This window comes from Siphateles boraxobius, unplaced genomic scaffold (genome assembly GCF_051911475.1).
Source record: "Siphateles boraxobius isolate OS27281-9 unplaced genomic scaffold, OSU_SipBor_1 12, whole genome shotgun sequence".
In the NCBI taxonomy this organism is placed as follows: Eukaryota; Metazoa; Chordata; class Actinopteri; order Cypriniformes; family Leuciscidae; genus Siphateles; species Siphateles boraxobius.
This window is the reverse complement of record NW_027508722.1, coordinates 31,387,114-31,392,475: the sequence shown is the minus strand read 5'-3', so window position 1 is coordinate 31,392,475 and position 5,362 is coordinate 31,387,114. Positions and strand designations below refer to the sequence as shown.

Here is a 5,362-nt window from a genome sequence, read left to right as displayed (position 1 = left end):
AATGTCTTCAGTTTTCCTATGGCCCTTTCCACGTGGATTCTCACTCGGGACATTTTTCTAGAGTGTCACCTCTAATCCTGTCAATTGTTTTCTTCCCTTTGTAGATGCTGGTACAAGAAGACGAACACATTTGGTGGCAAAATATTCAGGAAAATTGAAGCCTCGATCAGCCATTACATGGTCTCCTTGTTCAAGAAGGTCAATTAACCCTGAATTTTTTGTTATAACCTTGTCACTAGCACGACCACCCCAGACTTTTGATAAAAATGTAATAGCTCCTGTTGGACTAATACCAACAAGGAACTTCAAAGTATTATGTGATTTGTAGTGGGAGTATGTGACTGCCCGTGTTTGCAAACTAGTTGGCCTCTCAATTAACACTTCAGTACAGTCTATTATACATCTAACTTGTTGGAAACCTGTAGTCTTGAAGAGGGTGGGGAGATTTCTTCTGATATCTTTCCTGGATGGCCACCGGACAAGGCATTGTAACTCTTTAGCCATTACATCGAGCCATTCATGAAAGATGTTTGAGACAGTTCCACTACTCACTCTGAAGCGAAAAGCGAGGTCTTGATGAGTTAAGCCTAGACGAAGCTTCATCAGGACCACAAGAAACTGCTCAGGAAGGGTAAGTATGGTTGATGATGCGTTCCATGTTGTTGTCAGGTAAGTGAGGAGGGTGAAGAACACAGAAGCAGATGGTAGACCAGTGTAAAAATGAGTGTGCTTGTCATCATTTAAAATAAAATCGGACGGACTGCCAAACATATGATCTTGTAGTCGTTTTTCTTGAGATTCCAGTTTCTTCTCCAGTGAAGCCATTTTTATTTTTAATTCAACATTTTCATTTTGTAGCTGGTCAATATCTGCCATTGACAGATCTGTACCCACAGCAGTGCATCCTTCTTCAGGGTCAGCATGGGTGACCTCTAAGGAAGGTGAATCCATAGACTCAACCACAGATGGTCTCCTCTGTCTCCTCTGGTATCGCTCCAACTTCTGTGAACCATCAATGGTGTTTTTATGAGCGAAAATTGATGGAACATAATCTGGATGGCATGGGTCCACTGATGGCGCACCTAAAATAAAGACAAACAATGTGTGTTGACAGTATTGCACCTTGCTAAGCATCATACATGCATGATTTGCATAATCCATAACTTTTCGGGTTTCATGTGCATTTCTATGATATTGATTAAAACTTATTGATTAAAAAAATATTAGTACCCTACTAGTACAATGAAATTAGGTCAAAGTCAAATTTATTTCACAATGCACATTGTTTTAAAGCTGCTTTACAGATAAAATATATCAGTGAAAATGTAGTAAAAGTCCATATTTAGTACTTCATTTAAAGCTTCATTACAAGAGCTTTATTCAGCATTATTGTATTTATGTCCCCAGGGAACAAGCCTAAGGCGACTGTTATTTGTAAATGTATGTAGGTTATTTGTAAAGCATTGATGGAAAAACATTGTGGCTCTTATGTTTGATAGATATCAGGTATCATAACGCTAGTTTAAATCATAGCTAAAGCGTATCAACTACAACATTGTCGTTGCTGTGTAAAATTAATGTATACAATGTTAGCTACGTGTGTAGTAATCAATTTAGTTAATACATAACTATTGCAGGTTTGTTACTGGTCAGCTAGCTATTATCTGTTGCTTATCATGAGTTTTTTACCTGTAACGAAGTGAGTGCTACAGATCCTTGAATTCTTGCCTGGCTGCCAAGCCTCTCTTCGCACAGCGGTGATCCATGCTCGCCGTCTCCCTTCGTTTTTAGGAATCCGAAACATTTTTATTTTCGATAAGGTATTTGTTCCAGAGGTCAGGTTGCATCCCACAGCACAACAACCTGAGCCCAACTTCAGTCTAGTCATCACCTTAATTTTAACTGCGTTTGTAGTCGGCGCCATATTACCGACAAAGAGTATAGAAGTAACGTTACTTTGTTACCGATAAACAAACAGACCGGAAGTTAACTTCGGGCCAGCACGTAACCCTGGCAACGCGCGTGCGTCCAATAAAACCGTCTATACTGTATAATAATTCCACAGGAAACCTGTGTGGTTCCTCAGAGAACCACTTCCAGAGCTTGAAATTAACTTTTTTTACTTGGTAGTGTTGTGAACTTTTTCTTCTCAAGTGTAGAAAAGATAGAGTTGCAGACCAGGAGATTGTTGAGGTATAAGTTCTTTATTTCGTCGCTGTAGTCATCTCAATCAAGTCTAACTAAGGCAGTATACAATTAGTTCATATACCCTTTCAAGGGGGTTGGATTAATTTCATAGAGGAGGGGACTCTTGAACAAAACATGTAAAGGAAAGTACATGATTCAGCTGGTTACCTGATTTCATCAGGTAACAGTGTAAATCAGAGCCTTGAGATGCTAATCCAATCAGCCTGATTAGATCAACAAAAGGCCCAGCTGACCTTTGAGATGTGACAAGAGGTTAATGTCCAAAACCTTGATTGCCTCAAAAATGGAAAACAGTGTGTGCACTTTCTCAGTTAAAATACTGTTGAACCTAAATTAAAACATTTAAATAAATTTGTAATCCTACAGTAGCTAGCACTGGTGCTCCCAACTCCAAAAAGTTAGGAGCACCAGCAAAAATTTAGGAGCACCCACCAAATTTGACATTTAGCTCTACCAGTAGACTGGAACGACCGGCAGAATTCTGGTGATTAAAAGCCTTAATAATCGAACCTGATTTGTTTTCCACACACTTGTCCCTGCATTTTTTGTGCTTGGCACTCTCTCCATGTTTAACCAAAATGTACTGGTTTTCGGTGGTGGCCGACACACGTCATCCTTTCTTGCCCTTGTTTTATTTATTTATTTTTAAAGCTGTGATTTTACCTTTGGATTTCATAGCTTTGTAAGATAAAATCCTTCTTTGCTAAACCTAATAATTATTTTGGTATATAATATCAATATCAAAAATTTTAATAAAAAAAGTAGCATTAAAAAGTTTATTTTAACTAATAGTCAAATTTTCTACCATATACAATAAAACACAATCAGAGGCTAGCTAACAACAACTTGCTTTGCACTTTTTTTTTCTGGGGGTAAGTTTTCTTGACATTGTCATATAAATAACCTGAAAATACTGTAGTTTATTAAGGTTAAATCTTCCTAACCACTTCTACTAAAAATAAATTGGGTAAGCTCATTTACATTCTCGTTTTAAGAGGTGTTCTGGGTAAATGTGGTTTGATTTGTTAACATTAGTTTATGCATTAGGCTAACTAACATGAACCATGAGCAATACATAGCTTACTTACCTGGCAGGGGAGACACCATGATCAGGAAGGTGGTTCACCCAGGGCGAGGCTCGGCCATTGCACTCCGGTTGTGCTGATCCCTGCGGATGGCTCTGCGCAGGACAGGAGTGCAATTGATTGGAAACGTGATTGGGTGGTATTCTATGAATACTACCACCACACGGAGGAGATGTGTGACACCTGTGGGGCCAAGGTGCAGGGTACTGTTGGTCTTTTGAACCATATCCAACTGGTTCACTATGCAGCATTCATAATGCCATCACCGCAAAAGCCACCACCAAAGCACTACAAAAGCACTACCACCACAAAAGTGCTACCATCACAGACAACGCCATCTCTGCTCCCTCCGTTAAGTAGCTCTGCCATGCCACACCACACTGCAACTTTACCAACTTCAAAACCAAAACCAACTTCAAACAATTGGAAAGGTTTTCTTCCTGAGCAGTTTCGGAGAGTAGTCCAGGAAGCAGATCAGGTGTGGATTGCCAAATGCCTATATGAGCCTACAGGCCAGCTGAAACCAAAAATCCAAGCCTGCTGGTTTCACCCCTCACTGGAGCCCAAACCATCTCCTCCTGAGCCTGGGTGGTACTACCGGCAGAGGATGTTCATCTGGGCACCAATGAGGATGTGGGGGATTCCTTTAAAATGCCCACAATTTTTTCAAATGTTATTTTCTGTTATGTGTTGTAATTATTCAAAATAACACAATTACCACTGAGGGGTATTCATATGTATTCACTTTACAATAATGGTTGATAATAATGAACAAAAACAGAGTATTTTGTTTCTTAGGCTGGCAGTGCAATGCTGTACACATGCAAATGTACATGCTGGAGGGGGCATCAAGATGGAACATGGGCCGGGCCAAGGAGGCAGTAGATGTGGAGGGGGCCTCAACCCTAAGAAGCTTTGATGTTCGCTTGATGTCCCACCTTAATAACTTAAGCCAGCGCGTCCATGGTTGTGCTCTGGTGCCAGAGATCACCCCACCCGGAAAACCTACTGGTAAGAGAGATCTCAGAGCAACACTGGTTGACCAGAGTATTACATGCCCTCCTCCTCTTTTTGTTAGGCACCCCCCTACTCAGAGGACATGCATTTCTTGGGTGCAAAGATTGTGCTATTCATGCAGGAGATGGATGTGTGTATGAATGTCCTTTCTTCATCTTTGTGTTTATACTGGTTACAGGCGAGCGCATAGCAGTGGAATATTTATTGGCCCAGACCAACAGAGGTGACCTGCTGGCTCCATTAAAGGTCTCTGAAATCCCCTCGCAGGTGCTTGAGGAGGAGGATGAGCCAGATGACACCACCAGCATGCTTGACATTGTCTGCCAGTCAGCTGAGATAGGGGCTGGTGATCCCCCAAGTGCTGTGGCGGGTGACACTGAACCCGGACCCCTTGTCACAGAGGTCAATAACACTTTCTGTAACACCTTACTCAAAAACACAATATTTAACTGCAGTTAATGTGGTTACATTTTAATAACATACATGAATGTAAAATCAGCATTACTCACATATTAGAAACAAGAGTTTACATTTATTTGCTTGTTTTTTTTTTTCTTCACTTATCACTTTTCAGACCAGCCAATGCGACTCGAGGGGCGTTGTGGGATGGGAGGCAGTTGATGCTCTTGCAGCCTACCTAATTGGCTTGAATCGTGCCATCACCGCCTTGTCAGCCAAGGAGGAGGCGGACATAGTCCACCTGTACACAGCTCTCCGTGCCATGGACCAGAAACCTTCAAAGTATAAAATATTAATTATTTTGTACACCAAAATTAAACATACATTCCATGGAATGAATGAAGCATATGGATGTCTCTTTCACCGTTTGGGTACACCCAGAAGGCTAAGAAAAAAGCATGTGCGTCAGGAGGACCGTGGAGAGCACCCAGGAAGCCGAGTGGCTCTGCTCCTGGACAGCAGGCGGCAGAGAGGTGCTTGACCACAATTTGCTATCATTTTGGTTCAATACAAATCATTGATTAAGAGACAGCACGTGTCACTGTGAAAAGTATTTATTAAGTGTAAATTATTTTATTGCAATCCCTATTGAC

At 41.1% G+C, this 5,362-nt stretch overlaps 1 non-coding gene across 1 annotated transcript; it reads left to right on the top strand.

Moving 5' to 3' along the window:
- Positions 1 to 3,288: 3,288 nt before the first annotated feature.
- Positions 3,289 to 3,453, top strand: LOC143728785 (U1 spliceosomal RNA). Its single transcript, XR_013199897.1, has one exon. It is a non-coding gene; the product is annotated as a U1 spliceosomal RNA (small nuclear RNA).
- The last annotated feature ends 1,909 nt before the right edge of the window (positions 3,454 to 5,362 follow it).